The sequence below is a fragment of the Nicotiana tabacum genome, chromosome 21, assembly GCF_000715075.1.
Source record: "Nicotiana tabacum cultivar K326 chromosome 21, ASM71507v2, whole genome shotgun sequence".
NCBI lineage: Eukaryota > Viridiplantae > Streptophyta > Magnoliopsida > Solanales > Solanaceae > Nicotiana > Nicotiana tabacum.
In genome coordinates, this window is record NC_134100.1 from 83126264 (window position 1) to 83136648 (window position 10385).

Here is a 10385-nt window from a genome sequence, read left to right on the forward strand (position 1 = left end):
AATGGGTTTTAGTTTTAAGCTTTCAGGATCCTCCTGGATAATGGGTTTTAGTTTTAAGCTTTCAGGACCCTCCTAGATAATGGGATTTTGTTTAAGCTTTCAGGACCCTCCTGGATAATGGGATTTAGCTTTTAAATTTTTAGGAGTCTCCTAGATAATGGGATTTAGTTTTATGTTTTCAAGACTCTCCTAAATAATGGGATTTAGTTTTTTTTAAAAGTTTTCAGGATCCTCCCAGATAATAGGATTTAGTTTTACGTTTTCAGGACCCTCCTAGATAATGGGATTTAGTTTTAAGTTTTCAGTATCCTCCTGGATAATGGGATTTAGTTTTTTTTTTAAAGTTTTCAGGACCCTCCTTGATTATGGGATTTAGTTTTAAGTTTTCAGGACCCTCCTGGATAATGGGATTTAGTTTTTTTAAAGTTTCAAGACCTTCCGGGACAATGGGATTTAGTTATAAGATTTCAGGACCCTCCTAGATAATGGGATTTAGTTTTTGTTTTAATTTTTCAAGACCCTCCTGGATAATGGGATTTAGTTTTAAGTTTTCAGGACCCTCCTAGATAATGGGATTTAGTTTTTTTTTGAGTTTTCAGGACCCTCCGGGATAATGGGATTTAGTTTTTTTTTTTGAGTTTTCAGGACCCTTCTGGATAATGGGATTCAGTGTTCCATGTATCCATACTCCGATAGTATGTCGGGGATCCGTCTCATATTCAGGATTTCAGTACAGTGCAGCTGGACGGTAATTCGACTTATGATGTGAAGCCAGTGGCCATTTTAGACCGGCAGGTCCGAAAGTTGAGATCAAAGAACATAGTTTCGGTGAAGGTGCAGTGGAGAGGCCAGCCAGTCGGAGAAGCTACTTGGAAGATTGCGCATGAGATGCGGAGAAAATATCCACATCTATTTGAGACTCCAGGTATGATTCTAAGCCCGTTCGAGTACGAACGTTTGTTTAAGAGGGGGAGAATGTAACGACCCGACCGGTCATTTTGACTATTGCAATCCCGTTCCCCCATTTACTGCTCAAATTATGAATTACAATTGTTATTTGGCTTGCCGGGGTAATTGATTTGGGTTCGGTGAGGTTTTGAAATGATTAAGAGTGCTTAGTTCCAAGTTTTAAAATTTAAGTTGAAAAGGTTGACCGGATGTTAACTTATGTGTAACGATCACAGATAATTTTGCTAAGGAAATTAAGGTTTGGTGGTGCCGAGGTAGATCAATTAGTACAAAGATTACAGAAATTTCACCCATGAAGGGTGTGTTGAGGTTCGGGAAGAAGGGCAAGTTGAGCCCTCGGTATATTGGGCCTTTTGAGATACTTAAGAAAATTGGATAAGTGGCATATGAACTTGTCTTGCCACCCAGTCTATCAGGTGTTCATCTAGTGTTCCATGTATCCATGCTCCGAAAGTATGTCGGGGATCCGTCTCATATTTAGGATTTCAGTACAGTGCAGCTCGACGGTAATTTGACTTATGATGTAGAGTCGGTGGCCATTTTAGACCGGCAGGTCCGAAAGTTGAGATCAAAGAACATAGCTTCGGTGAAGGTGCAGTGGAGAGGCCAGGCAGTCAGAGAAGCTACTTGGAAGATAGAGCATGAGATGCGGAGAAAATATCCACATCTATTTGAGACTCCAGGTATGTTTCTAAGCCCGTTCGAGTACGAACGTTTGTTTAAGAGGGGGAGAATGTAACGACCCGACCGGTCATTTTGACTATTGCAATCCCGTTCCCCCATATACTGCTCAAATTGTGAATTACAATTATTATTTGGCTTGCCGGGGTAATTGATTTGGGTTCGGTGAGGTTTTGAAATGATTGAGAGCGCTTAGTTCCAAGTTTTAAAATTTAAGTTGAAAAGGTTGACCGGATGTTAACTTATGTGTAACGATCACGGAGAATTTTGCTACGGAAATTAAGGTTTGGTGGTGCCGAGGTAGATCAATTAGTACAAAGATTATAGAAATTTCACCCATGAAGGGTGTGTTGAGGTTCGGAAAGAAGGGCAAGTTGAGCCCTCGGTATATTGGGCCTTTTGAGATACTTAAGAAAATTGGATAAGTGGCATATGAACTTGTCTTGCCACCCAGTCTATCAGGTGTTCATCTAGTGTTCCATGTATCCATGCTCCGAAAGTATGTCGGGGATCCGTCTCATATTTAGGATTTCAGTACAGTGCAGTTGGACGGTAATTTGACTTATGATGTAGAGTCGGTGGCCATTTTAGACCGGCAGGTCCGAAAGTTGAGATCAAAGAACATAGTTTCGGTGAAGGTGCAGAGGAGAGGCCAGCCAGTCGGAGAAGCTACTTGGAAAATTGAACATGAGATGCGGAGAAAATATCCACATCTATTTGAGACTCCAGGTACGATTCTAAGCCCGTTCGAGTACGAACGTTTGTTCAAGAGGGGGAGAATGTAACGACCCGACCGGTCATTTTGACTATTGCAATCCCGTTCCCCCATTTACTGCTCAAATTGTGAATTACAATTGTTATTTGGCTTGCCAGGGTAATTGATTTGGGTTCGGTCAGGTTTTGAAATGATTGAGAGCGCTTAGTTCCAAGTTTTAAAATTTAAGTTGAAAAGGTTGACCGGATGTTAACTTATGTGTAACGATCACGGAGAATCTTGCTAAGGAAATTAAGGTTTGGTGGTGCCGAGGTAGATCAATTAGTACAAAGATTACAGAAATTTCACCCATGAAGGGTGTGTTGAGGTTCGGGAAGAAGGGCAAGTTGAGCCCTCGGTATATTGAGCCTTTTGAGATACTTAAGAAAATTGGATAAGTGGCATATGAACTTGTCTTGCCACCCAGTCTATCAGGTGTTCATCTAGTGTTCCATGTATCCATGCTCCGAAAGTATGTCGGGGATCCGTCTCATATTTAGGATTTCAGTACAGTGCAGTTGGACGGTAATTTGACTTATGATGTAGAGTCGGTGGCCATTTTAGACCGGCAGGTCCGAAAGTTGAGATCAAAGAACATAGTTTCGGTGAAGGTGCAGAGGAGAGGCCAGCCAGTCGGAGAAGCTACTTGGAAAATTGAACATGAGATGCGGAGAAAATATCCACATCTATTTGAGACTCCAGATACGATTCTAAGCCCGTTCGAGTACGAACGTTTGTTCAAGAGGGGGAGAATGTAACGACCCGACCGGTCATTTTGACTATTGCAATCCCGTTCCCCCATTTACTGCTCGATCACGGAGAATCTTGCTAAGGAAATTAAGGTTTGGTGGTGCCGAGGTAGATCAATTAGTACAAAGATTACAGAAATTTCACCCATGAAGGGTGTGTTGAGGTTCGGGAAGAAGGGCAAGTTGAGCCCTCGGTATATTGAGCCTTTTGAGATACTTAAGAAAATTGGATAAGTGGCATATGAACTTGTCTTGCCATCCAGTCTATCAGGTGTTCATCTAGTGTTCCATGTATCCATGCTCCGAAAGTATGTCGGGGATCCGTCTCATATTTAGGATTTCAGTACAGTGCAGCTGGACGGTAATTTGACTTATGATGTACAGTCGGTGGCCATTTTTGACCGGCAGGTCCGAAAGTTGAGATCAAAGAACATAGCTTCGGTGAAGGTGCAGTGGAGAGGCCAGCCAGCCGGAGAAGCTACTTGGAAAATTGAACATGAGATGCGGAGAAAATATCCACATCTATTTGAGACTCCAGATATGATTCTAAGCCCGTTCGAGGATGAATGTTTGTTCAAGAGAGGGAGAATGTAATGACCCGGCCGATCATTTTGACTATTGCAATCCCGTTCCCTCATTTACTGCTCAAATTGTGAATTACAGTTGTTATTTCACTTGCCGGGGTAATTGGTTTGGGTTCGGTGAGGTTTTGAAATGATTTAGAGCGCTTAGTTCCAAGTTTTAAAATTTAAGTTGAAAAGGTTGACCGGATATTAACTTATGTGTAACGATCACGAAGAATTTTGCTAAGGAAATTAAGGTTTGGTGGTGCCGAGGTAGATCAATTAGTATAAAGATTATAGAAATTTCACCCATGAAGGGTGTATTGAGGTTCGAGAAGAAGGGCAAGTTGAGCCCTCGGTATATTGGGCCTTTTGAGATACTTAAGAAAATTGGATAAGTGGCATATGAACTTGTCTTGCCACCCAGTCTATTAGGTGTTCATCTAATGTTCCATGTATCCATGCTCCGAAAGTATGTCGGGGATCCGTCTCATATTTAGGATTTCAGTACAGTGCAGTTGGACGGTAATTTGACTTATGACGTAGAGTCGGTGGCCATTTTAGACCGGCATGTCCGAAAGTTGAGATCAAAGAAAATAGCTTCGGTGAAGGTGCAGTGGAAAGGCCAACCAGTCAGAGAAGCTACTTGGGATATTGAGCAGGAGATGCGGAGCAGATATCCACATCTATTTGAGACTCCGGATATGATTCTAAGCTCGTTCGAGGATGAATGTTTGTTCAAGAGGGGGAGAATGTAACGACCCGGCCTATCATTTTCACTATTGCAATCCCGTTCCCTCATTTACTGCTCAAATTGTGAATTACAGTTGTTATTTGGCTTGCCGGGGTAATTGGTTTGGGTTCGGTGAGGTTTTGAAATGATTGAGAGCGTTTAGTTCCAAGTTTTAAAATTTAAGTTGAAAAGGTTGACCGGATGTTAACTTATGTGTAACGATCACAGATAATTTTGCTAAGGAAATTAAGGTTTGGTGGTGCCGAGGTAGATCAATTAGTACAAAGATTAAAGATATTTCACCCATGAAGGGTGTGTTGAGGTTCGGGAAGAAGGGAAAGTTGAGCCCTCGGTATATTGGGCCTTTTGAGATACTTGAGAAATTTGGAGAAGTGGCTTATGAACTTTCCTTGCCACCCAATCTATAAGGTATTCATCCATTGTTCCATGGATCCATGCTCCGAAAGTATGTCGGGGATCCGTCTCATATTTTGGATTTCAGTACTATGCAGATGGACGGTAATTTGACTTATGATGTGGAGCCGGTGGCCATTTTAGACCGGCAGGTCCGAATGTTGGGATCAAAGAACATAGCTTCGGTGAAGGTGCAGCGGAGAGGCCAGCCAGTCGGAGAAGCTACTTGGGATATTGATCAGGAGATGCGGAAAAAATATCCACATCTATTTGAGACTCCATGTGTGATTCTAAGCCCATTCGAGGACGAACGTTTGTTTAAGAGCGGGAGAATCTAATGACCCGAATGGTCAATTTGACTATTGCAATCCCGTTCCCCCATTTACTGCTCAAATTATGAATTACAGTTTTTATTTAGCTTGTCGGGGTAATTGGTTTGGGTTTGGTGAGGTTTTGAAATGATTTAGAGCGCTTACTTCCAAGGTTTAGAATTTATGTTTAAAAGGTTGAGCGGATGTTAACTTATGTGTAATGACCCCGGAGAATTTTGCTAAGGAAATTAAGGTTTGGTGGTGCCGAGGTAGATCAAATAGTACAAAGATTATAGAAATTTCACCCATGAAGGGTGTGTTGAGGTTCGGAAAGAAGGGCAAGTTGAGCCCTCGGTATATTGGGCCTTTTGAGATACTTAAGAAAATTGGAGAAGTGGCTTATGAACTTTCCTTGCCATCCAGTCTATCAGGTATTCATACAGTGTTCCATGTATCCATGCTCCGAAAGTATGTCGGGGATCCGTCTCATATTTAGGATTTTAGTACAGTGCAACAGGGCGGTAATTTGACTTATGATGTAGAGTCGGTGGCCATTTTAGACTGGTAGGTCCGAAAGTTGAGATCAAAGAAAATAGCTTCGGTGAAGGTGCAATGGAAAGGCCAACCAGTCAGAGAAGCTACTTGGGATATTGAGCAGGAGATGCGGAGCAGATATCCACATCTATTTGAGACTCCAGATATGATTCTAAGCCCGTTCGAGGATGAATGTTTGTTCAAGAGGGGGAGAATGTGACGACCCGGCCGATCATTTTGACTATTGCAATCCTGTTCCCTCATTTACTGCTCAAATTGTGAATTACAGTTGTTATTTGGCTTGCCGGGGTAATTGGTTTGGGTTCGGTGAAGTTTTGAAATGATTTAGAGCGCTTAGTTCCAAGTTTTAAAATTTAAGTTGAAAAGGTTGACCGGATGTTAACTTATGTGTAACGATCATGGAGAATTTTGCTAAGGAAATTAAGGTTTGGTGGTGCCGAGGTAGATCAATTAGTACAAAGATTATAGAAATTTCACCCATGACGGGTGTGTTGAGGTTTGGGAAGAAGGGCAAGTTCAGCCCTCGGTATATTGGGTCTTTTGAGATACTTAAGAATCTTGGTGAAGTGGCTTATGAACTTGTCTTGACACCCAGTCTATCAGGTGTTCATCTAGTGTTCCATGTATCCATGCACCGAAAGTATGTTGGGGATCCGTCTCATATTTAGGATTTCAGTACAGTGCAGCTGGACGGTAATTTGACTTATGATGTGGAGCCGTTGGCCATTTTGGACTGGTAGGTCCGGAAGTTGAGATCAAAGAACATAGCTTCGGTGAAGGTGCAGTGGAGAGGCCAGCCTGTCGGAGAAGCTACTTGGGAGATAGTGTAGGAGATGCGGGGCAAATATCTACATCTACTTGAGACTCCAGGTATGATTCTAAGCTCGTTCGAGGACGAATGTTTGTTTAAGAGGGGGAGTATATAATGACCCGGCCGGTCATTTTGACTATTGCAATTTCGGTCCCCCCATTTACTGCTAAAATTGTGAATTACAGTTGTTATTTGGCTTGCCGGGGTAATTGGTTCGGGTTCGATGAGATTTTGAAATGATTTATAGCGCTTACTTCCAAGGTTTAGAATTTAAGTTGAAAAGGTTGACCGGATATTAACTTATGTGTAACGACCTCGGAGAAATTTCCTAAGGAAATTAAGGTTTGGTGGTGCCAAGGTAGATCAATTAGTACAAATATTATAGAAATTTCACCCATGAAGGGTGTGTTGAGGTTCGGGAAGAAGGGCAAGTTGAGCCCTCGGTATATTGGGCCTTTTGAGATACTTGAGAAAATTGGAGAAGTGGCTTATGAACTTGCCTTGCCACCTAGTCTATAAGGTATTCATCCATTGTTCCATGGATCCATGCTCCGAAAGTATGTCGGGGATCCGTCTCATATTTTGGATTTCAGTACAATGTAGATGGACGGTAATTTGACTTATGATGTGGAGCCGGTGGCCATTTTAGACCGGCAGGTCCGAATGTTGGGATCAAAGAACATAGCTTTGGTGAAGGTGCAGCGGAGAGGCCAGCCAGTCAGAGAAGCTACTTGGGAGATTGAGCAGGAGATGCGGAGAAAATATCCACATCTATTTGAGACTCCATGTGTGATTCTAAGCCCATTCGAGGACGAACGTTTGTTTAAGAGCGGGAGAATCTAACGACCCTTACGGTCATTTTTACTATTGCAATCCCGTTCCCCCATTTACTGCTCAAATTATGAATTACAGTTGTTATTTAGCTTGCCGGGGTAATTGGTTTGGGTTTGGTGAGGTTTTGAAATGATTTAGAGCGCTTACTTCCAAGGTTTAGAATTTATGTTTAAAAGGTTGAGCGGATGTTAACTTATGTGTAACGACCCCGGAGAATTTTGCTAAGGAAATTAAGGTTTGGTGGTGCCGAGGTAGATCAATTAGTACAAAGATTATAGAAATTTCACCCATGAAGGGTGTGTTGAGGTTCGGAAAGAAGGGCAAGTTGAGCCCTCGGTATATTGGGCCTTTTGAGATACTTGAGAAAATTGGAGAAGTGGCTTATGAACTTGCCTTGCCATCCAGTCTATCAGGTATTCATACAGTGTTCCATGTATCCATGCTCCGAAAGTATGTCGGGGATCCGTCTCATATTTTGGATTTTAGTACAGTGCAGCTGGACGGTAATTTGACTTATGATGTGGAGTCGGTGGCAATTTTAGACCGGAAGGTCCGAAAGTTGAGATCAAAGAACATAGCTTCGTTGAAGATGCAGTGGAGAGGCCAACCAGTCGGAGAAGCTACTTGGTAGATTGAGCAGGAGATGCGGAGCAGATATCCACATCTATTTGAGACACCATGTATGATTCTAATCCTGTTCGAGGACGAACGTTTGTTCAAGAGGGGGATAATGTAATGACCTGGCCGGTCGTTTTAACTATTGCAATCCCGTTCCCCCATTTACTGCTCAAATTGTGAATTACAGTTGTTATTTGGCTTGCCGGGGTAATTGGTTTGCGTTCGGTGAGGTTTTGAAATGATTTAGAGCGCTTAGTTCCAAGGTTTAGAATTTAAGTTGAAAAGGTTGACAGGATGTTAACTTATGTGTAAAGACGCCGGAGAATATTTCTAAGGAAATTAAGGTTTGGTGGTGCCAAGGTAGATCAATTAGTATAAAGGTTATAGAAATTTCACCCATGGAAGATGTATTGAGGTTCGGGAAGAAGGGCAAGTTGAGCCCCCGGTATATTGGGCCTTTTAAGATGCTTATTAACTTGCCTTGACACCTAGTTTATCAGTTGTTCATCCAGTGTTCCATGTATCCATGCTCCGAAAGTATGTCGGGGATCTGTCTCATATTTTGGATTTCAGTACAGTGCAGCTGGACGGTAATTTGACTTATGATATGGAGCCGGTGGTCATTTTTGATTGGCATGTCCGAATGTTGTGATCAAAGAATATAGCTTCGGTGAAGTTGCAGTGGAGAGTCCAGCCAGTCAGAGAAGTACTTGGGAGATAGAGCAGGAGATGCAGAGCAAATATCCACATCTACTTGAGACTCCAGGTGTGATTCTACGCCCGTTCGAGGACGAACGTTTGTTTAAGAGGGGGAGAATGTAACGACCCGGCCGGTCGTTTTGACTTTTGCAATCCCGTTCCCCCATTTACTGCTCAAATTGTGAATTACAGTTCATATTTGGCTTGCCGGGGTAATTGGTTTGGGTTCGGTGAGGTTTTGAAATGATTTAGAGCACTTACTTCTAAGGTTTAGAATTTAAGTTGAAAAGGTTGACCGGATGTTAACTTATGTGTACCGACACCGGAAAAATTTGTTAAATTAATTTAGGTGTTCGTGGTTGGGGAGAAGGTTCTGCTCAAGATTTCACCCATGAAGGGTGTGTTGAGGTTTGGGAAGAAGGGCAAGTTGAGCCCTCGGTATATTGGGCCTTTTGAGATACTTAAGAAAATTGGAGAAGTGGCTTATGAACTTGCCTTGCCGCCCAGTCTATCAGGTGTTCATCCAGTGTTCTATGTATCCATGCTCCGAAAGTATATCGGGGATCCGTCTCGTATTTTGGATTTTAGTACAGTGCAGTTGGACGATAATTTGACATAAGATGTGAAGTCGGTGGCAATTTTAGACCGGTAGGTCCGAAAGTTAAGATCAAAGAACATAGCTCCGGTGTGGGTGCAGTGGAGAGACCAACCAGTCGGAGAAGCTACTTGGTAGATTGAGCAGGAGATGCGGAGCAGATATCCACATCTATTTGAGACACCAGGTATGATTCTAATCCCGTTCGAGGACGAACGTTTGTTCAAGAGGGAGAGAATGTAACGACCGGCCGGTCGTTTTGACTATTGCAATCTCGTTCCCCCATTTACTTCTCAAATTGTGGATTACAGTTTTTATTTGGCTTGCCAGGGTAATTGGTTTGGGTTCGGTGAGGTTTTGAAATGATTTAGAGCGCTTAGTTCCAAGGTTTAGAATTTAAGTTGAAAGGGTTGACGGGATGTTAACTTATGTTTAATGACCCCGAAGAATTTTGCCTTATGACTTATGGTTCGGGATGTTAACTTATGTTTAATTTGACTTATGACTTATGGTTCGGGAAGAAGGGCAAGTAGAGCCCTCGGTATATTGGGCCTTTTGAGATACTTAAGAAAATTGGCGAAGTGGCTTATGAGCTTGCCTTGCCACCCAGTCTATCAGGTGTTCCTCCAGTGTTCCATGTATCCATGCTCCGAAAGTATGTCGGAGATCCGTCTCATATTTTGGATTTTAGTACAGTGCAGTTGGACGGTAATATGACTTATGATGTGGAGTCGGAGGCCATTTTAGACGGACAGGTCCGAAAGTTGAGATCAAAGAACAGAGCTTTGGTGAAAGTGCAGTGGAGAGGCCAGCCAGTCGGAGAAGCTACTTGGGAGATTGAGTAGGAGATGCGGAGCAAATATCCACATCTATTTAAGACTCCAGGTATGATTCTAAGCTCGTTCGAGGACGAACGTTTGTTTAAGAGGGGGAGAATGTAACGACCCGGCCGGTCATTTTTATTATTGCAATCCAGTTCCCCCATTTACTACTCAAATTGTGAATTGCAGTTGTTATTTGGCTTGCTAGGGTAATTTGTTTGGGTTTGGTGAGGTTTTGAAATGATTTAGAGCGCTTAGTTCCAAGGTGTAGAATTTAA